Genomic DNA, 24,384 nt, shown 5'->3' with positions numbered 1-24,384 from the left:
CCACTCTGCCTTTTTAATTTAAGCTGTAGATTTCCTCCCACAAACTGATATACATACTTGTCACAGTAAATGTTAGTAGTTGGGAATAAAATGTTTACTTATAATTAGTCTTTACTTACAGTTTTGGTTGAAATGATTTTAAGATCATCTTTTCAAACTACAAATGAGAAGAACATAGCTCCAAAGAAAATAGTATAGAATTCTTGGTCTCATTGTCCTTGACGACAAATAATTTATTTCCTCTAGGGTCTGTGCTGAGCTATTTAGTGTGTAAGGGGTTTTCTCACTGGATGCCAACCCCTATGAAGATACAGAGGGCTATAAGATGAAGACACCATTTCTGATGTAATTCAAGTGCTATTACGATTTTGTGACTTTTTTTCTGAAGTTAATTTGTCTCCTCACCTTTTAAACATCTATGTCCTAGCAACTTCCTCCAGCATCCCTTGACTTGGAGTTACTAGGAATGGGTGATAATAGGTGAAGACAGGTTAGGAACAGAGATTTCCTAACAATAAAGAGGGTATTTAGATAATCATAGAGATATGAGCAACTATATATGAGTTCACAAGAGACAGTCATAGACTCAAATACCATGCTATATATTTTCTTCATAAACACTAACACCACATGATCTATTTTCAGTTGAGTATAGTGGTTTGACAGCTTCACTCTCAAATGTGACCTTTTAGAATATAAACAAATTCAGGAGAATGAATTGGAAATAGAAAATTGAAGTAAATGAATCAATTGATTAGGGGATAAGGTCTGATAAATCTCATATTCTGTTTTGGAAAGGAAAAAGTAACATCTTAGTGGCCAGTTATGGAAGGAACAGCCAATGACAGGAGGAACGTTTAGTGAACCAAGTCCAAGCTCTCTTCCCAGGGATGAGTAGGGAAAATAGATGTGCACCAAAGACCTTGAAAGTAAAACCAAGGATGGGAGAAAGCTGCACGCTAAGATGCTCCTTGTCACTCTGTCTGCTCCAGGTGATAACTCAGGCCCCGATGACATCACTGAAGAAATGTGTACTCCTAACCCACAAGGGGCTTGTACTAAAAATGATCTCGCATTTTTATAGCTGCACCTAGTGTGGAAGTTAAGAGACAGATATGTGTATTTCTACATTCTATCAGTAAAGCAGGAAATGATGTTTATCTGCCAACATCCAGTTCTTTTCTGAAAATGTAGGTGCTGTATTTAAATTATGTTGTTAACTGGATGAGATAAAGAAACAAATAAAAGATACACAGATATGCACACATACATACTCCCCCCCACAGACATACATACATACACAGAGACACATATACATATTCACAGAGGCTCACAAACACACACACACACATGCACAGCCACACACACACACAAGCACACACAAATACCTACACATGTACACACATATACATACATAAGCACACACACACATAAGCATAGACACACATATGTACATACATTATCTTTTTAATTTAATTTTTATTACGGTTATGGGTGTCAAGCACATGCCACAACAAGTATGAGATTCAGACAACCCTGCAGAATAGATTTTTTTCTAACATCTTTTGTGTGTTTTTCAGATTTTTAGGTCACATTCCAAGGAAAAACACTTCTACCTACTGAGCATTCATGTTAGCCCCAAAATATATATTCTTAACAAAGCGAATCTACATTTGGTATGTTTTTAAAACATCTGAAACAGTATAGCTTTTCTACTTTTCTACATCTTTTAAGTCACAGTCTTTTAACTAACTTCTATTGACTTGTTGTCCCTGGAATCAAAGAACTCAAGTTAGAAATCAAAAACATATGTTTAATATATTTAATGTAAATGGTAAAGGGAACAATAGTTTCAGCAAAAGTCCAACTCACCTGCTCTTTCTCAGAAGACAGTGTTCTCTGACTCCCCGCATGTGTTGTCTTAATGTTGGTAACGCTGACTCAGCTTTTGCTGTGTGGGTGTTCTTAGGACCTTGTCTTAAATCCTAGCACCTCGAACTACTATAATATTCTCAGAAAAGTTCATCCCACGTGCTCATGGGAAAGTCTAGCCCTCCTTTTGCAGGCAAGGATTAGAAGATGTGAATAAAACGCTATTCTGGTTGGCACGAGTTGAGTGCTGCATCACCTGGTGCTGGAGCTGTGGCGCATCCACCACTTAGCCACTTACGGGAATTTAAAAGAGAGATGTGAATGGAGACACACAAAGCAAAACACTAAAATAGCTTCTTCTGTATTTGGCTTTCAATGACAAGGAGACTCAGGAGGCAGGAGCAACACATCAGAAGGACTACCTCAGAGCAGAGCACTTGTCACATCCGTGCCGAAGGAGTGCTCACTCCAACAGCAACCAGATGCACATTTGCATCAGGGACACAGCACATTCCATTCTGTGCAGCACAGGTTGAACCATGAAAGTCATGACACATTTTTTATAGAGAAGCTGCACAAAAGACCATTTCCGAACACTACAAAAGGAATCCAGGACTCAAGAACAAAACAGCTCTGGAAAAGTCCTAAGTATATGGAAGACAACAGCAGAATAACAGTGTCCTGATCAGTGGATCAGAAAACAGTGTAAGAATAAAGCAAAAGTTTTAAAAAATTGATTACAGATATATGTGAATGGAAAGTTGCCACGTCAAGACACCACACTGTGCTTCATGTGACTTTGTAAAATGAGTGTAAGATAAAGTTAATGCCAATATAAACTCAGTGAAAAGGGGGGCTCCAGTAACCTCAGTGTTTCCTCCCCAGAAGGTGGTGAATCATCAGGTAAGTGCAAAGTTGGGAGAAAGGGGGAAACAGCAGTATTCACACCCAAAGAGAGAGAGGCCAGGAAGTCGGTATGATCAGTGACCATTGATGGTGCTCTGAAAACTTAATAGAAATCAACAGAGTGTTAGAATAAAGAAAACAAACCATAAAAATATGAAAGAAATGGTTAAAACTGGTACCATAGAAATATAGACTATGGCTGATTATGTGAACAATTTTAATCAAGCAATAAAATAACTAGTGTAGATGTAGGTATAACACAGGCACACATGTATTCATGCACATGTGAAAACACACAGAGATACATGTCCACATGCAAGAATGTAAACACATGCACACATGCACATGCATGTCAGAAGTACTTCATACTTACTGCATATACCCACTGAGAACCCTGTTTCATTAGAGGAGAAGAGGTCTGAGCCTGGGGGCTGGCAATGACTGACCGAGCCTCTCTGTACGTCTATGCTCACAGAGAGTGACAGTATTTCCCAATGTGATACATGCCTGAAACTCACTGAGAGTACATCCGACATAGTCTTAATTTTATAAAAATGTGTGTGTTAGGTGATGGTTATTTTATTAGCTTTGTTTAACCACTATGTGATATACATCAGTATTAGCATATTATGATATATACCATAAATATATACAATATTTTAGTTGTTATTTATCTAAGATAAGGTTTCCGGGGGCTCTGAATGCCCTCAGATGATGACATATCTAGTGGTGACTTGGACACTGTGGCTGCCTGCCAGCACCTCCATAAACTATCCACAGCGGGTGTGCACAGCACGCTGTCTCATACTGTGGCTGTGACAAGAGTTTTGCCCTTAGAGTCTATCTACCACACCCATTCCTGTGGCAAATTTCTTTTCTTCCTTTTTTTATTTGCTAATTTTTGGCCACATATGAACATTTAGTAATAATTTAAGTCCATTTACACATATATTCTAAGACATATCATAAAATCTCTTGTGTCTAGGCCCTCTCAGAGCCAAATGTAATTTTATTCAAGTAATTAACATCAGTTAGAAAAATTATCTCATTCAGCATAAAATATTCATATGTCAGGGTCCTTGATAGTAAGAAATACCTGAAATAATGTAAAAGCTGACTACTAATTGTGAATGATGAACTATAGGGTTTAGAGTTTTCTCTGCCTAATAAAGAGCATATCCAACTAGGAATCTTAGTCTAGGGGTCAAGGGACTGTGACTACAAAACTGCTTTGTGCATATGCTGAAGATCTTGAGAAGTAAAATGGCTGAAGAGGTGTGAGAGGAACCCGGAAGGGCTCTCACTGGAGAAAGAAGGCTCAAGGAAGTTGCCTGCTCATGCTCACTGTGAACCCGTGACACAGGCAGACCAGGATTTTCCATTGGAAATTCTAATCCATTTGAGGTCAACTCTATTAAATCAAAAGCTTCTATGAACCTCCAATGAATTGTCTGCTAGTTATATGGCAGCACTAAGATCTGTCACTGACTGTATGTCTTCAACAGTAGAGACTCCATTTTAGCCCTGTTTTAGCCTGTACAAAACCAGATAGGCTTCCTAAGCTCGGATGCCCTTCCAGTCTTTGATTGTGTGGCTGATTGCCTTGATTGGCCAATGGACTCAAAGCCTTAAAGAACGGATGTGCTTTTCTTAGCTTCAAACCTACTGACTATAAACAATGTTATCAGGGTTGAAATACATAGCTATGTAAATTTATGATAGGAATCCCCAAAATAAGGAAGGGTGAGGTATGCTCCTATTTCTAACTACAGAATAAAGGACTTTTGTGAATTAGAAACAGGAGGTCTTCTTGCCTTTCTGCTCTATGTTGTTTCTCTCTCAGTTCCTAAAATGCCACCAACATTTAAATATCTTTCATGATAATCAAATGTCATGAAAATAAAAATGACAATGAAAATGTCTACAAAGTCATAACATTTAACAAAGAAAGAAAAACAAGGTCTAAAAACAAATGTCTATCAGTCACTATAGTGGTCTATGTACAAAGAGCGTGTCTTCCTGTGGGAATGGCACCACTAGCCTGTTGACATCACCCATGCCTGCATTTGTGGGTTGTAATGACAGCATCTGTTGAAGCTCTGGTATCTGGAGCTGTTCATACATGTGACTCAGAGGTGTGACATGTTCTGTGTGGTTGTAGTGTCTGCTGTGGCCCCAAGCCATAGACAATCTTCTTAGGGTTCAGATGCCCCATAGAAAAATGTAATAGACTATCTTATCATCTTCATGGAAAGCACGCATCCACGAATCATGGACACAATGGTTTAAAATGTTGCCTTGTTACTAACACACACACACACACACACACACACACACACACACACACACTACCTACCAGTGTAAGTGTTCCATAGTGAAAATTTGTTATTTAACACACAATGAAAAATATTGAAATTCCAGGATTATACCTTAATAAGTGCAGTGACTCTGTGGCTCACACTGTGAATGGTATGTAGCCTGCAGTTCCCAATCAAGGGTTCTGGGTCCTCACATCCAGCCAGCCTCAAGTAACTTATTTTTACAAATATGGCTGTACTGAGTAGACACTGTCCATCTAATCCCTAAGTGCAATGATTTACATAACATTTATATAGAACTAAATGTTAAATTACAAATTCAGGACAAATGTTTTAGATGTCTATTCAACATATCAAAGAAGACCTGGCTTCCAAGTTCTCCAAGCATCCCTCAGTTTCTACCTGTTACAGGGTGTGGCTCTCATACTGTGCCCTCTACCCTAAAATCTACAGCTCAGGGGCTGGGCTGCACTTCCCCCAGGGGCTCTTTCCTATAGAATCCAGACATTTTGGTTCTCTGCCCCTTTTGTACCTTTGGTCTCCCGACTGCTACAACAGGCTCCCCTCTCTCTTCCCCTCTCCCTCTCCAGACATGGCCCAGCTCAGTCTGGTTGTGTCCACTCTGGGCTCTCCAGATGGCCCTGACTGTCCCACTTATCTACAATATACTTTTCTCCACCCACGCCTAGGACCAATCCTGCTCATTTATTTTTTTTTCTTTTTTCAATCAGTAAGAGTATCAGGGGACTGATACCATAGTCCTATCCTTTTCTGTAAGGGAGGCCCTAATCCATGATTTGTTTGTAAAATAGCTTCTTTCATGTGTTAGCATAAAACTTTTCTCATTCTTTTTAAATTGTAAAAATTATTTTATTATACCTAATAATGAAATAAGCATGGTATCCAAGTCCCAGTTTACATTTTTCCCCAGAGTTCCTCCCTCCATCCTGGCACCCTGTTTATTCTTTCTCTGAGTGCCACCAGGCCTCCCCACCAAGGGGAGGTTGTCAAATATGGGGAACCAGAGTTCATGTCAGAGTCAGTTCCCCACTCTCCACATAACTGTGGAGAATGTCCTGTCCACTGGGTAGATCAGAGTAGGGGTTCGATTTTTACAACTCGTATTGCCCTTGGTTAGTGCAATAGTTTGAGAAGACCCCCCCACCCCCGCCCCCGGCCACAATCTACCCATCAAGATGCTCTTCATGGCTAAGGTCAAAAATTCAAGTGACACCACATGCTGGTGAGGATGTGGAGAAAGAGGAACACTCCTTCCTTGCTGGTGGGAATGCAAACTGGTACAGCCACTTTGGAAATCTATCTGGTGCTTTCTCAGAAAACTAGAAATAGGGCTTCCTCAAGACCCAGCTATTCCACTCCTTGGAATATAGCCAGAAGATGCTCCACTACACAACAAGGACATATGCTCAACCATGTTCATAGCGGCCTTATTCATAATAGCCAGAACATGGAAACAGCCTAAGTGTCCCTCAGGTGAAGAATGGATAAAGAAACTGTGGTACATTTATACTATGGAACACTACTCAGCTACTCTGCTATTCCTGAGTTGGAAAGAGCTGCTGCCTCCACCACTGCTGGGCTTCAGCCTCTGGTTCCAAAGTCTCCAAACCTCAGATAATGAGCAGAGACCAGTGTTTATGTGGAACGGAGATAAACGATAAGGGGCTAATTAGCTTCATGCCTTTACTGCCTTTGAGGACTGGGATAAGAATGGGCTTGTCATCTGAGAACTGTGCAGAGAGTGAGGAACACTCAGATTCAGGCTTCCCTGGCCTCAAGACTCCACCGCCTCTGAACTCAGGCTCTGGAGTGGACTGCTGGAGTGGACTGCTGGCTGACCACGGCTATACACTATCTGTGAGCTCTGCAAGGCAGGTTACAGCTGCTGCTTTCATTAACTTAAACAAAATAGAATTGCGTTGTTCGCTCCCAATTCTAACTCTCCTATGCTCCATCCTGAATTCTAATTCTTCTCTTCCATCACCAGTGTGATGCAGTGGTCACCTGAACTGTTGGGGTCTGGCCAATGCTTTCTTCTCTTTAGCCTGTTGAGCATTTACGGATAGCATGCCATGGTTTCCTTTCTGACTATGCCTTTCTCTTTAGCCTTCTTGAATTTTACTGTCTATATGTCACATTTTGGGAAGAGATCATCCTACAGTACTCACTCACATCATTTTGGCCAGGCCCTGAACACGAGGGCAATATTGGGATACAGGACATAATGCACGCCACCAGATCACAGAAAATTCAGAGCCATAACAGAATATCTGAAACCCACAATGCTTCTAAGAAAAAAGAGTAGAACAGTGAAGGAAGAATTAAATATTATTTTACTAACATTCTAGAAACTGTAGAGAAAGGGAAACAGGAAGTATCTTCTAATCCGTGTAAAACAGCCTAAATGCTGGACTGTAGTTTATTTTCTTATAGATATTTAGAAATATTTCCTCCATATCAAGTTGAGATAACTCCTCATGTCTTTGTTTTCTCCTCATATCTCATGCAGCTGTAGAAAACTCAGTTATTAACCACACCCATAATTCAGACAGAATTTTATTAATAAGTGGAGCTTAGAGATAGTTGGGGACATGCCGTTTTATTTCCGTGTGGTTTTCACAGTAGAAGTACTGAAGGTGAAAACAGTCTGGAGGTTTGAAAAAGGCAGGAGATCAGGCTGGACGTATTGGCACACGCCTGTTATCCCAGCACTCGGGAGGCAGAGGCAGGTGCATCACTGTAAGCTTGATGCCAGTCTGGTATACAAAGTGAGTCCAGGGCAGCCAAGGTCAAACAGAGAAACCTTGTCTTGGAAAGCAAACAAAACAAAACAAAACAAAACAACAACAACAAGAAGACAGAAGATGAAATTCCTGACATTTCATGTTAAGAGACAGTAACTTTTTTGAAGGGGTAGAAATGTGTGATGCGGTGTGAGCTGTTAGCCTCATTCCATGCCTCTGCTGTGGTGCATCCTGTCACAGCCTGTCAGTGCACAAACAGTGTTAGCTTTTCCCCGGCTTAACAGGCAATAACCACAATTAAAGAAAGAAATCTAGTGGCCTCTCTCTTCAGCTATGCCGTAGCCTCACTACACTCTCCACCAGTTTCCCAAATCACATTAGACCCAGATTAGGTTTTACAGCATCTGAGAATCTGCTGACGGCCCAGTTAGCTCATTGTGAATCCTCTGGAGCACGAGCCGCGTGGCACATCCTTGTGGCGTTATTGTTAAGGTTGTTACAGGATATCGAGCGGCCTGTGCTCACCCTTCTGAAATACAATGATTCAGAGAATGAAAGCTACATCATGCCCAGATTACCTAAAGCTTCCTGCTGTGGTGCCCTGGGAAAGAAATAGAAACAACAGCTGTGATTGGCAGCATTTCCCACATTCTCCTAGGTGTCATTAACCCTCCAATGATTTGCATTCCAAAATTTCATGTGACTTCACCAAACTGCTTATGAAAGCAAAGCACATGGGGATTGAACAACGTCCTCAGTGCCAAGGTGCTGTGAGGGAAAAGCCTATGCTCAGGTCCTTGTGGTCCAATGCCAGGACTGAGCTGTTTACATACTTTGTAAAATTGCCAGTACAATAGTCACGTGATGTTAGAGTTATGTGATTTGGAAACTAACAAGCCAGCAGGAAGACCAGAGCACCCGATGATGATGACTTTGACTCTTTGAGAGGCAACTGGTCTTTGTAAGCATGTCTCATAACATGTGTGGGATACATATGTAGAAAGACATGCTTGCCTTTTATCAGGATGTCACAGCTATGTGGGTATCTTGTGGAGCTCAGCAGAGGTGGGTAGCTTTTCTGATAGAGTTAAAATCCACGTAAGCTGACTTAAAAGATGCAGTGTGGGGCAGCCAGGAAAGCCTATGCTTTTACTCTTTCTTGACACATGGATTCCAGACTTTCTGCTAGAGCTTCATCTTGCCCATCAAGGTTCTTCAAGGGATGTTGGTTCCCAAAGAGACAGTGTCCATTGGTGGGAGCTGTGTGAGGTGACCATTTCCTCAGTGGGTCCATAGGCTGCTGTTGCTGCTGAAGCATTGTACTACCAGTCTCAGGAGAAGCACAGAAGAACAGAAATGCCCTCCGCAGCAAGGGTCTTGAAGGTTGAGGCTAACCCCTTAAGGCAGAAGTCAGGGAATACTAAAGCATGGATGCCATGTTTTGTATGTGGCCAGAGGCAAAGCATGCCTGGCACCAGACTCCTAGCCAACTACTCCTCCTCACTAGTGACGTCATGGATCTCGGAGGAGAACCTCCATCCACCACTTTATTAAACTAGCAAAACCCTTCACTACATTTTAACTATTTGTCTTTATAGCCACAGGCATATGTGCTCCTCACCCTTCATGAATGCAACTTCTCTATTCAACAGATGGACAGCATTTTAGAAAACCACAGCCAATCAAAATGCTACATTGTGGAGCCCTGTGGCAAAGGATAATCTACAAAACACCCTAGCACCTAAGGCTCAGGAAACATCAAGGGAGACAAGTAGAAAGTTATAACAATCAGACCAAGGAGTTAGATGTAAGATTATGTCTTCTCATGATATCAGAAGTTTACCCATAAAGTCACATCAGTATGAACAAGGATGGTGTATGCTAATGCAAAAGGAAGGAAGCCAATAAGGCTCAATCCTAGAGGAATTTTAAGAGCTGGAAAAATAGTTTTTCCTAGACAAGAGCACACCAACTGGTTATCAAATACCAAATGGTCAGCTTCGAAAATATATGGATATGTAATAATACATAGAGTGGAGTGTATCTTATGTACTAAAGAAGACACACACACACACATACACACACACACACACACACACACACACACACACATATATATATACTTCTTGAAGTGCTGGAGGTTATTATTTATGTTGTCACGCCCCTAAACAGTTTGTAGACTCAGCTGCACTAGATGTGGTAGATCACATGCATGTGAGAGGTACACAGGCAGGAAGTAGATCAAGGTATATGATTATATTTTTAATCCCACCAGTAGAGAATAAAACCTCTATGTTAACTTGGAGACAAATTTGAAGCAAGCTCTAATCAAATCTGGTCAAGATGAGGGACCCTGGGCAGGTCCATTCCTGAGTTCCCAGAAAATGATGATGTGTCACATTCAGCAGATGTTTTAAAAGGCAACTCCATACGGCCACTGTGCTTCCTGTGAGGTCCACTCAGGGTAAGCCTCTGTCCTGATGTAGCTCCTGGCCATTTCCTCCTGCCTGCTTGTGATCACTACATATCAGTGCAGCTGAATCACAGACACGTGTTTAGGGGAGTGAAACACCAACAATAGCCTCCAGCATTACAGGAAGTATCTATCCTTGAGTGAGGCCTTACAGGTTAGAGGCATTTTTTGTTTTATGTACCTCTTGGGCACAGTAATTAAAACTTAGAACTTACCGATGACTCTTACAATGCATTATATATTCATATATGTATGTGTATGTACATACAATTAATAGAGGCCATGCATTTCAAAGAGAGCAAGGAAGGGTATATGGGACAATTTGGAGGGAGAGAAGAGACGGGGGAAATGATATAATTATATTGTAATCTAATATATATGTATATTTACATATGTTCATATATTTTGCATATATATATATATATATATATATATAGAGAGAGAGAGAGAGAGAGTTTTAAATGTTGACAACAGGCAAACAGAAGCTACTTCATAACAGTAATGCCAGACATCAAGAATGGCATACTCACTCATGAGCTAAAGTGAGAAAATGTAGAGATAGGAGAGAAAGAAAAAGGTCAGGGAGAGGCAGTCACATCACCAGTGTGAACACAGAAGGGTGGGTTCTCACTCTCTTCCCTAGGTCAGGGAGAGGCAGTCACATCACCAGTGTGAACACAGAATGGTAAGTTCTCACTCCCTTCCCTAGGTCAGGGAGAGGCAGTCACATCACCAGTGTGAACACAGAATGGTGGGTTCTCACTCCCTTCCCTAGGTCAGGGAGAGGCAGTCACATCACCAGTGTGAACACAGAATGGTGGGTTCTAACTCCCTTCCCTAGGTCAGGGAGAGGCAGTCACATCACCAGTGTGAACACAGAATGGTGGGTTCTCACTCCCTTCCCTATTTGTGACATCACTAGCTGCTCTATATCTGTAGCTGTGCTTTCTCTTCCTCCTCCTTCTTTGAAGAGGGCTTTGTGAAGCTAGTGTCTCCTAGAGCTTAATAGAACCAATTAGAAACACCTTATTTTCTCATAGAGTATATGAAGACAATGGCTTTGGGAAATGAGATTTAGAATTATTAAGCAATCAGGATAATTCTTGAACAGCAATGACCTGCATAAAGCCAATTAAGAGTGGCAGGAGTGGTCATCTGCAGACCTTGGTAATAGCAGTGCATTATTAAAAGAGCAGAGGTGGACACAGGTGAAGGTGTGAGAGTCAAAGATTAGAGTGGAGAATATGAGAGAAACTCGAAGGCAGAATTGGATTGTCAAAAATAGTTCAGTATACTCTGACCCAAGTCATATCTTGACAGACTGAGGAAATAAAATACATTCATATTTTATATTCATAGACCAATATATTCTTTTCCATTTGAAACTAATTAGAGTATGGGTTTATAACAGTTAAATTCAGAATAAAAGTTTATGAATTCAAGTTTGCGTGGAGTACTTAGGAAAAATAAATGAGATGTTTATTTGAAAGTGCTTTGAAAGCTCTAAATTGCCACTCAGATACCATTGACCTTTTTTGTGGGTATCAACTTATTGGTACCCTAATGGATTTTTTTCCTAAATAGAAAAGTTCTCAGCTGTTTCTAAACATGTATTTTTGAAAGAGGAATCAAAGGTCATGCTAAATTCTGACACAGATAAAACGTAGTTCATTAGTGAGATAGATGATGTTGCTCTTTCCCAGATGATCAGCTTCCTGCCCCCACAGTGTCTCCCCCTGTGCGGGGAGGATGTCTTATTGAACTCTGAAGTGGCTCTGGGACTCGCTTTGACTGACAGATGTAGAAGAGATGCATGCTTTACAGGAGCACAGTTCAAGGCTCTGTTCTCTCTTCCTTGGGGAGCAACGGACAGTCCAGCAGTCACTCTGTCAGGATCCAGGGTGACCCGTGGCAGACAGAAGAACAGCCAACCCAGGATGAGAGGCAGATGACACTGACAGAAGGAAACCTTTGTTGTGGAGATGTAAGGGAGAATGCTGAGCTGCCCTTGGCCTGAGCTGCATTCGCAAAGGCTTGCAGTTTCCTTTGTGTTTCATGGGCTTTCTCCTGCTGGGTCTGCTCTTGGGCAAAAGGTGTTGTGGTCGCTCAAGGTGTGTGTTCTGGAACTGACCTGTCTTTTGCAGCTTTGGCCTGCAATGCTGTGGGTCCAAAGCTGCCTCCTGTCTCTCCTACCCAAAGGAGCAAATAGTCATAAGCAGGAGATCTACGTCTGAAGCCATAGACAGATGCAGGACTTAGCCTCACCGCCTTTGTTCCAGGTAGGAGTCTTTAGTCTTTAGTCTTTCCTTCTTCAGGCAAATAACACCTGTTTATTTCTGGAGCTACTTCCTTCTTTCATAACTCACCTTCGAGATGATGTCTCTGTGTTGCTGTTTTTAATTTTTTATACCATCAATGCACAAATTTAGCATTCTACTATTTTTTTCACTGTAGTGCATGCCCAAAATTTACAATAAATGTTGTTTTCATTGTAGACAATTCAAATACAGCACCCAATAGGGTCCATGACCTCGGAGAAGTCACTGTGTGTATTTATGTGCATCTCTGGACAACAACCTAACATCATCTATGAAAACAAAGTCTAAAGCAACCACAAGAGGAAGGAACTAAACAAAAAACAGGAAAGAGGAAAGCATAATCAGAAATGGCTCAGGGAATATTTCTTCTTCAACGAAGACACCGTAGTCTCATGGGCTCTGCAGGTCGGTGACCACTAGATACATCACACGTATGTGGCACACATGCATTTTATGAGAGGCAGCATTCCTGTGGATGAGTCCTCTTGTTTACCCTAAGGTTCAAATTCTTAGGGGGACAGTATAAGGAAATGTAACATGACCACATGGTAAAATGTTTACACAATATGATTTTAAAATATTAAGCGTATTTTTAAAAAGTCATCACTTCCTTTTGGCTTGACTCTTGTTTCACATTGGGATAGGGCAAATTGAAGTGAGGGTACATTTATTAGCAGCTTCATGTCACAACTGTGCAGTTCATAGTCCCTGACGTATAGTTAATAAATACTGATCCACAAGTGTAATCCAGAACTAGTCTTGTGTTTATTGGTGTCTTGCCAAGCACTGCTGTAAGATTCCACTTACACATCCAAGGCAAGAATCTTAATAAGAGAAAGGAATTCTTAGTTTATTTCATTTTCTCAAAACATCAAAGAGGTGTAGGAAAGTGTAAGTGAGGCAATATTTTGCTTCAAAGGTCAAAATCAAAACAAACAAAACAAAACAAAAAACAAAAGCAAAAAACAACAACAACAACAAAAAACTGACTGTAAAGAAGATGTCAATTTGAGATTCATAGAAAGGTATCTATGTATCATAAAGATGATACTAGTCACCAGTGGCAAATGGTGAGGAAGTCATGCTAACAGAGAGGTGTGTCCAGACAAATGCATGTGTGTGTGTGTCCACGTACATGTGCATGTGCGTGTGTGTCCCAAACACTTTGTCTTCCTCATCTTGGCTATCTGTTTTTTCTTATAGTTATACACAAAGAATTCAAAAGGCATATGTCAGCTATCCAGTCAGTAATATAGTGCTTATAATCACAGAAAAGCAAACTAAATTTTCCTATGTTTTTAGAGAGATTCATACAAAATAAAATTTTAAGAGCTTCTTCTTGAAGGATGAATGTTCAATGATACTTCAAAAAGAAATACATCAATATACAGTGTTGCCCTTCACATCACACTGAAGGAGCGATTGAATTAGCACTGTAATCATTCTGATGAGTGGCATTGTATAATTGTCATTTGAAGAAATAATCAAAGTCATTATAAACCAATGTTGGTCTAAGAGACATGACAAAGAGTACAGTCAATAAATTAACAAATGTACAATATGATATTTTTGTGATTCATATTAACCCTTGTAAAATTTAGCACAATGTGTTTTGATGATAACCTCACCTCCACCAATTCCTTTCAGATCCATGTTTTCTGGTTTTGGGGTGTTGAAAGCATTTACAGTTTGTGAGAAGGATTAATTTATAAACAACTAAGACATAAATAAAGTTATATGCAAAATTTTTTAATTCAAATTGAAATTTCATAAACTTGAGGACCTACAACACCTGAGTGATGTGATATGGTTAGGGAAAAGAGAAGGTTGTACGAGAATTGCAGTATGAACAGGAGTAAAGAGTCAACAGCGCGCAGAGGGCATGGAAGGGTTTGTAGGGCGTTGCCAAGAGTCACTAGACAGTGTTGAGGAGACCTGCATACACCTTGAGGCTGTCATTGGGCTGATAGAGCCTCTGTTGTTGACTATTTACACTCTGGTAATGCTGCTATTGAAGATGGTGACTGAAGACTTAAAGGAAGGTGATAGGGTAATATGTGGACATAAAAATACCAAGGGAAGGAGACTCGTTTCCTTTAGTTAATGATAGAGGTAAATAAAAATGCCAAGCCTCTTCAAGGTGTTTAGAAAGATGGCAGTGGGAACAATGAATGCTGTGACCAAGAATCGAGAGCTTACTTCATCAGAGAGGCACATTGCCCACTCACAGACCTCGTTAATAATGGCTGCCTGTCCTGTCTCATGGATGTGCTAAAAAAAAAATGACCCTATTCCTCATCTCACTCCCCTGGACTGTCAATCATCTGACAACCTTCTCCAACTTGGTTCTAACTCTTGTTCTTCCCTGAAAGTCTTAGTAGTTACCAGTTTTCTAATACTTGGAAAGACTGGCAGATTTCCCCACACTTTGTTTTACAAGATGTCAAGGATGCATTTCAAAATAAATAGAATTTGTAAGTGAAAGTCTTTTTTATTGTTTTTTATTATTTTATTTTATTTTATCATACACATTTATATTATTACACACATAAAATAAACTACATACAGCTAGAAGAACCATGAAACAATCAGGAATTATATTAATGATACATTCATAATGTTTTGGCTATTTCTATTTGGTATCCTTGAAGAAAACATATTTCCTATCTTGCTGAGTTTACAATTAAGCTTAGTTATTTAGGAGTTAAGATGTTTTTAGGTCTAGTATATGTTTTAAATTGATAGAGATGACATATGATAGATCTTGATTTTCATTCAGAATTTTAGACTCTCTTTTTTAATGTCTTGATATGTGTAAATCTGTTCATGTAGAGAAATGTACACGTGTATGTGGTGTGTGTGTGTGTGTGTGTGTGTGTGTGTGTGTGTGTGTGTGTGTGTAGGCCAGAAGATGATATCAGTGGTCATCCTGAGGTTGAGTACAGGGTCTCTCCCTAAACTTGCAGCTGATGCAACCAAGCCAGCTGGGTAGCAAGTCCCAGGCATCTGACTCTCTGCTTTCCAAACTGGGATTGCATCCTCCCACCACAGTGCCCAGCATCTGACATGGGTTCTGAGATGGGAGCTCAGGGCTTCATACTTAAGAGGAAGGCACTAATGAGACTGGGCTGTCTCTCTCGCACAACACAGTTTTGCTTTAGAGACAAATCTTGATCATGTTCTACACAAGTTCCTCTGTCTGTGCTGCAGCTCCACGATCCTCCACATATGGGTACCATGTCAAAGAGCAAGTATATCCACTTACAGCCTCTCCCATTTTCTCCTTTTATGATCTTTTCCCCTAAGATATTATCTAAAATCTACATTATTATAGTTATTAAATTATTCTAACCTGTCTCTGACTCGCACATGTATCACTCAATCAGGAACTTCTATTTGGATTCTGTATTCAACTATATGCATAGATAGATATATAGATACATACATACATATATAAATTTTCACTTAAGATACACTCCTGAGTTTCTGGCATGAAATCTAATCACCAAGCCTTGGTTACTACAGTTTCACCTATAGCCGTTACTCAGTATGAAATCACCCTGGACTCTAGAGTAAACCACTCAGGGCCCAGATGAACCAAATCATGCCTGATGAGACCCCAGGGGCTTCAGCATACCCATAATGACATGTCTTCTCCATTTTATTCTACATAAAGATAAAATTACATGAGTTATCTATTCTATTACAGTCTACACTTGTGGTGACAAAAGTTCAACTTTCTTTTTTTCTCATGTGAACTCAGTTGTCTTTATTTTTTTTCAATTTAAATTTATCTTTAAATATTTATTCACTTTATATCCCAATCATAGCCCCATATGTCGTGCATTGTCTCTTCACAGTTTCACCCTCCCCCCCCCACACCCCTCCCCAAGTCCTCAGAGAAAGGCATCCCTTCTTCCCTAGGAACTCACCCCAGCCTATCAAGTCTCATCAGGACCGCCTGCATCTTCTTCCTCTGTGGCCTGGCAGTGCACCATGCGATGGGTAAGTGATCAAAATGTAGGCAACGGAGTCCATGGCAGGGAGAGCCCCTGCTCCCCTTAGTAGGAGACCCTTATGGAGGCTGAGCTGCCTACTGGCTACATCTGACTGGGGTGGGGGCCTAGGTCCTCTCCATGCATGGTCCTAGTTTTAGTGTGACGTTGAGAACACACTTCTTCTGCTTTTACCTTTGCAAACCATATTGAGGAAGTAGATAAACAATGAAGTGTCATAGTTATACGGTACCCACTAAGGCATCATATGTCTCTCTGTAGTACTGTTCCTAAATAGTATCATTCATACGAATGCCAAGGAGCTGTGCTTGAAGCCAATATATTTTTTACATACACATTTATATTATTACACATATCTATAATATACTACCTATACTAAGATGAACCATGACACAATTAGGAATTATATAAATGTTACATTCTTAGTGTTTGGGCTATTTGTATTTGACAGCCTTGAAGAAATAATCTTTCCTATCTTGGCGCGTCTAAATTTCTGAATGTAAATCAGTCTCCATCACATCTTGTCATTATCAACTTAAAACACTTATCTGGGCCTAAAAACATCTTAACACTTAAACAACTAAGCTTCATTATAAAACTAATCTATCTGGTCTTCAACTCCATCAGATACTTAAGAGAGAATAAACTTGATTACCTGAGTATGCTGGGAGTGCAGGTTAGCAGCTTTCCAAATGAGAAGATGACAGAGACAGTTTGCTTCTTTGAAAAGTCACCCAAAACTCTCTATAACATTAAAGCATCATCTTCAGCCTTCTGGCCTACTGTATCTGACAGACATATTTGTGAGACAGGAACTATTGAGGACTTGAAGCCGAGAATCTTAACTGTCTGTACACATGCTCACTCTGGCTCTGGGAGTATGGGCAGCTGCACAGACTTGACAGACAAACTTTCCTGTCTGTAGACAAGATACTTTCCTTTTCCGAAAGAGATTACCCAGGGCTTTCTGTATAACAGCTTCCTCCTAGATTGAAGCATCCCATTCTGCAAAGAAACTCCTTAATCAGGAAAGTAAACAGCCCAAAATAGCTTCAGGAAGTTCCTGAAACTGAACAGACTTTTCTAGTTTCCTTCTTCCCAAGTTGTAAACAAGCCAAGCTTCTGAGAGTCACTCTCAGAAAAGTGTTGAAGAACTCTGAGACTAGACACAGTTGTCAGGAAGAAACAGAAACCAGCCCAGCTGCCTGGAAGCAGTTTAGAGAACTGAATCCCTTGGAAAGGACCCCTCTATAACCTGTTGGGCTGTCTGAAGTCTGTGCAGTGAGCTCTATGTTTCCTGCTTTGGTACACTTACCTATGCTGGGGTGGACTTCCACGACACAGGTGGCTTTGAGTCATTTCTGCCCCTGTAAGTAACCCCTCACCCATGATACTGTAAATAAACTTAATAACACTCATTAGTTCATTAGGTAGGACTTTGGTGCTGTTATTTGTTGGCATGTCACGGGTTCCCTATCTGGATTAAATAGATGTGTGTTGCGGTCTCCTCGGGAAATATTCTGTCACACAGCAGTGTTAAATCATGCCTTGATCCCCAGTGTGGTGGTTTGCATAAGAAATGTTATTTTATTTTTTAATGAAAATGTGTTAAAAAATGTTCTTAGTATGTGTTACATCACAAAGCAAGCCGGTCGGAGATGTCAGTGCTGATGGCCATGGCTCAACTCCCTGAGCTAGGATTCACTAGGAAAGAAAAAAATATAATCTAAATCTTCCACACAAGCCCTTCATGGCTGGCTGAGTGCTGCTAACCTGTCAGCCGCTCCTCTGTCTCAGAAGCCTCCATGCTAACCAGCTTCTCAACCCACTCTCCCTCTGCCTGCCCCTTCATCCACGTGTAGGCTTCTTCATCTGTGTCCTGTGTTCCACTGTTCCGGGCAGCTGGCCAGACTTTATTGAACTGTACTTCTCTTCATGCAGTGGCCGTGTCTAGTGGTATGTTGCTGCATCTACTTACAGTTTGTAAGGAAGCCAGGACGGACACCCGAGTTTTCCTTTGGGGACCCAGTCCTTCCTTGAAGGGAACCAAAATCTGCTGACTCAGCCCTCTGGTGGTAAGGACCACCTGCCTCTGACATCCATCGTATTTGGCTCTAGATTCTGAGTCCCTCTCTCACACCACCTCTCTCCTACAAGCCTAGCTGCCTCTCCCCGCACACTGGGTGAATTCCTTTCTCTCAGACATGCCTACTCAGTTTCAGTCTCTCTCTCACCACAGTGTCTTCCTACATGCCTGGTGGCTTCTCATATCCTCCTGGGTCCCCGTCACTTTGTTAGGGATGCCCGCCCCTCTTGATCTGGCCGTTCTCTTGATGAACGTCACTGCACTTAGCGGCATGCTCTGAGACACCCTAGCTCACCATTTCCTCCTGCATCCACGTGACTTAGCGGCGTGCTCTGAGACGCCCCAGATCACCATTTCCTCCTGCATCCACGTGACCTGTAACCAATTCCTCTCTCTTTATGCTTGTATACGATATGGCCTCTTCCTTGTAGAGGTTCTTCTAGTTTCAGCCAGTTCCAGTTCAGTTTTGTACTACAAATAAAAAACCAAACCAAACAAAAAAATAAATGAGGACAAAAATGTAAACAGGGTGTATGATAAATAGGACTTATGAACAATGTATGTTTGATTATTAAGGGCTATGAATTCCTAAGGTTATAATGGTCTCTTGAGGCTAACAAAAAGTAATCTAAGGACATAACTACTAGGCTTTTGCTAATTGTGTTAAGCTTTAGCTATTTGGATAAACCGATTAAAAAAAACCATGGTATTTTGTAAAAGGACAGTATAATAGGTCTCTCTGTAGTCTGTATATATGGTTTAAAGTTTATTCTGATCTTCAATTGAAAAGCATAAAATTTAAGGCTCAAACTTAGCAGAGATAAAATTATATAATCCTAACCTTACAAAAATTACTAACTTGTAAATTACTAAAGATAATTAAGACATGCAAATTAATGATCAAATTCTTTAATGCACTCAAAACTGTGTTTCTAGTCATGCTAAGTACAGATGTAAAATTCATTTACAGGGACAAACTTTAGCTTCTGTATATGGAGTCAAAATTAAGCCTGAAACAAGTAACTAAAAAAAGTAAACTTTGTTTAATGTGAACTAATATTCAAAATTAGGTACCAGATGACAGCCCTCAAGTCTCTCAGAGAGCTCTTCTGACATGGCACGGAAGGTGTTTCATGGAGAGGGGTAGCAGGAAAAGCTCCCCAGAAAGACAGAGGCCCCTTTCTGTCATCAGCCCCGGAGGCCACCTTCAGAGAAGGCAGGGTACCCACAACCCCACGGAGGGCCTGATACGGGTGCAGCAACACCAGTCACTGGGCTGAACACTGTCCCTTACATCATCTGTGATCCAGATCCTGACCAAACTCTGGAAAGACAGGGCATTGGAAGGTAGCCTACGCCTCTTTGCTCTGCCCAGGGACATCAGCCCCCCGCAGTTCCACTGTCATGACTCCCATGATGGAGGCCTGGAAACTGCCCAGAGAGCAGCTGAGTCTGTCAATCTTAATCAATAAAGAGGCCCCTTGTTTAACACTTCCTGCTTACTTTCTGTGATCTGTGTTCCTGGCAGCCTCACCATCCCAGGAGCATGGGCGACTGATGCTCTGCCATCATCTTTTGGCCTAGTTGATTAACTCCATTACTGCAAATGAATACCATGCCTAAATCACACTTCACAGTTTTTTGTTTGTTTGTTTGTTTGTTTTTCGAGATAGGGTTTCTCTGTGTAGCCTTGGCTGTCCTAGACTCACGCTGTAGACCAGGCTGGCCTCGAACTCACTGCAATCCACCTGCCTCTGTCTCCTGAGTGCTGGGATTAAAGGTACCACCACCACCGGGCTCACAGTTTTCTTTTTCGTTCAGCTCCTTGAACATTCCTTTTCTCTAGCATTTGAGGACCAGGCCTCTCTGGTTCCATTTAAATACAAATTAAATATACTTTCCTATTGTATAGCATATAAATAAATCATGCCAGTTGTGTGGAAAACAAAACACAAATACTTTGACAGATAAAATATTTTTGTGTTTACTCTGGTCAAAATTTAAAACATCTACTTTCACATTAAAAAAAAAACCATTCTGGTTTTACAATAGCTTTGGATACAAGTGACCCACATGTTGCCTTCTGATGCTACAAATTTGAGCTTTAAAAGGAGTTTAATTATCTGAGTCTCTTAAAACTGAGGTTCAATCACCTACCAGACTAAATTGGCTATAAAAATACAAATTCTGATTAGACAATGAACATTTCAAGTATAAAAGTCAGTCCTTATTTTTGAGATGAGTAAAGTAACAACACAATACAGGGGAAAAAGAAACACAAAACTACCATGCTATACCACTGACTGAAGCTTTATAAATTGTTACTAAATTGTCTGTGATGTTGTAAACAGGCTTTCCTTTCCAGTCACTGGTCTCAATAATCCAGCACCTATGCCTCATGGAAAATGATTAGATGTTTCCAGATAATAAGAAAAAGTAAAAGCTTTCACAAGTTGTGCAAGTTGTCAGGGTCTGAGGAAGTGATTTAAGATATGTGAAAATGAGATTAAAGATGGTAATATGATATTAACATTTCAAAGTTCAAATTTTAACACATCAATGTTAAGCCTCTATTTAATACTCAATAGAGTTGTCATAAGTGATTAATTACCTTTGGTAACAGTTGTAAGTGCTGAACCACTAAAGCTTTAAAAACAATACAAGTCATCATATTTACAGGCTCAAAAAAGTTTAAATTTCCTTTGGTTGTTTAAACTTTTTCATGTTTATGCTAATAGATCTTTTAGGCTTCATTTTGCTAAGGCTCAAAAGTATGAGTCTGCCTAAGCTATTTACAGACATTTATAAACTACTTTCTCTACAATGAGAATTTCAAAGCAGAGCAAAAACAGAAATGGTCCTGCTGATACATCTAAAAACTTTTATCTCCTTTTCTCAACTTAAAACAATTCACAATGCTCAAAGGCATCATGTCTTGAGTCCATCCGTCACAGCTCAAATGGACTCCAGATTCTTTGTCTGATAAGTACTTCTGTCAGTCAAAGGGTCCATGAAGGCTTAAGCTTTCCTTCTGAGTGCCTGCCTATCCCTGAGGGTGAGCTCTTTTCCTCCTCTGGTCCTCTGGCTTCATTTCACCCTCCTAGCCACCAGGATGATGCCACAGGACTTCCAAGAAGAAAATCCTCCTGAGTATCTTACCGTTATCTCTGTCTGTTTTCTGTATCTACCTCAGCAGATTTCCACCCACCTGGCAGATACCATCCAAGAATAAGCCTTGGTCCTGCTAGAACTACTACAGAACCAGCTCACTTTCCTAGCCCTGTTGGTCCTACATACCTGAAGCACTCTTGATTGCTGACCCCCAAACAAAGGAGGCTCTTGGCTTTTCCTGTATCAAGAATGCTGTTACAGTGTAATCAATCTGGCTGTATAGAAGAGACCATTAGGATCCTACAAGATCTGGCATGCAGAACCTTACTCATCCTTGGGAACATATTTCAGTAGAGGGATCTCACTGCTCTTTCCTTTGGGATCTTGACTCACATCTGCTCTCTGATCTCTCTCCTCCTCCTAGTAATGATTACCCAGTGTCTCTTCACATTTTTTTTTTCAGGAAAGAATCAATGAGCTGACCCAACACTCTAGATGCAGAACCAGATGCTCCTGAAAGAATTCCTTCAAGCATCCTAATATCACCTGCCAGTTTGAACCCCTGCTTTGATCATCATCTCAGACTCCCCCCTTTTTTTTCAATGCTCTGCCCAAGCTGTAAATAGACAAAGGACCTCGATTGGACCTTATCATTAACAAAGGCTGGAATAGTATGTCACCAAGTGGTACCCCTAAATGCCAGTGCTTATGTCTATGACTCAACCTTCACGTAAGCTATGTTTTACTAAAAACCCAGAAACTTAAAGCCCTTCATGGCTGGCTGAGCGCTGCATGCCTGTCATCAGCTCATCTGTCTCAGAAGCCTCCATGCTAACCACCAGCTCTTCCAGCTTCTGAGCAGCAACCCCCCCCCCCACAGGCCTCCTTCACCACCCACATAAATCCCACAGGCTTCTGCAGGTGGGTGCTGTGCTCCACTGTCGCAGACAGCTGGCTGTGTCTCATGGGTTCTTGTTGCTCCTACATTGAGTATACTCATATATCTATACGCATTGGTTTCCATTGGGGATGCTCTTTTTTTTTTAAATTAAATTTATTTATTTATTTATTTTGCATCCTGATCACAGCCCCCTCCCTCCTCTCCTTCTAGTCCCATCCTCCCACCCTCTTTCCCTTTTCCATCCTCTGCTGAAGTCAATCTTTGCAAACAAAAACAAAAACAAAACAAAAAACATAACCAAAAACCAAAAACCAAAACCAGTGAAGGCTTTTTTGGGGCCTTGTATGAGCTTAGGAAATGACTCAGACATCTTTCCTGATTATTCAGCTTTATCCCAAGCACTTAAAGCTGCTAAATGACATAGTGCCAAGGTGTGATCATCAAACTCAAGCCGCCTCTGAAAAATCAGTGTATTGACCTTCACCCAGCAACTGATGCTATGAACTATTGATGGCACTGGCCTGATTTTGTTGTTCTATGCCCTAGTTTTCTCTTTCCATGTTTGCTGCTGTAACTGAGGACCAGCAATATTGCTGTTGCAAAATCTTTCCATCTTGGGGGATTATCCTGTCCTGAGTCAACCATGAATTTAGAATCTGTTTCCCATAGGATGATTGGACTTTGTCTGTGTCTGAGAATCTTCCTTATTCTCATTTGTAAATCGCTCTAACTTTCCTTCTAAATCTTCTATCTTATCAATTCACTTTTTCTTTCAATGACTACAGAGAGCCATTGTGGCTATTAAAATAAAGTCTAAAATACCAAAACATGATAACAATCATAATTGGTATTGAGCCATTTTCAGTTAAATTATTTAGTGTTTTACTTGCCGCTTCTATCTTTAAGCCATCTAAAGCAGCACTAAACAGGGTCATAAAGCCTTCTGTTAAGTTCCAGGTACTTCTCATCCTTAAATCCCTCCTTGAGGACTCCCCAGAGGACTTGCCAAGTCTGATGGCTTTTCAGTTTGTCTGAAGCTTGAGCAATCTCTCTGTCCAGAGGGTCTTGCTACTCACTGCAGAGCCAAAATGTTATAAAAAAGAAAATCCCAAAGGATTCTATTTTACCAAAGAAGAGTCAGGTGTCTGGTGCTGAGGTGATAACTTGCTAGCTCAGAGAAGCAGGGAAAGCGCCCAGCTCACCTTCCTCCTCTGTTCATGTCCCAGAGGAAAAACCAAAAAGCCCACAAGCTCAGCTGACAGCTCAGGAGGAAAAAGGCAAAAGCTCTTTCTCTTCCCCACAATGTATTAAATACACTTCAACTCAAAATCCCTCTGAAGGAGAGATAAACCTGTTTTTTTAGGATCCCAAGTGTGGGATTGGAATGGTCTCATGAGAGAACAGGTGAGGTTAATCCACTAGACGACCAACCACCTCGTGCAGGAGCTTAATTGTTGCCAGCTGAAAAGATCCCGTGAACAGACTCTGGGAGGAGATATATAAATGAGCCAAAAACTAGAGGTGGGGGGGGGGCTTTGGAGACTTGGGATAGATTTGGCTGTTCATCACAGCACTTCAAAACGCTCCTAGAGAGAACTGCTCAAGGGAAGGCTTTGGG

This window comes from Acomys minous, assembly GCF_964271855.1.
Source record: "Acomys minous genome assembly, chromosome: 14".
NCBI lineage: Eukaryota > Metazoa > Chordata > Mammalia > Rodentia > Muridae > Acomys > Acomys minous.
This window is presented reverse-complemented; position numbering follows the sequence as displayed.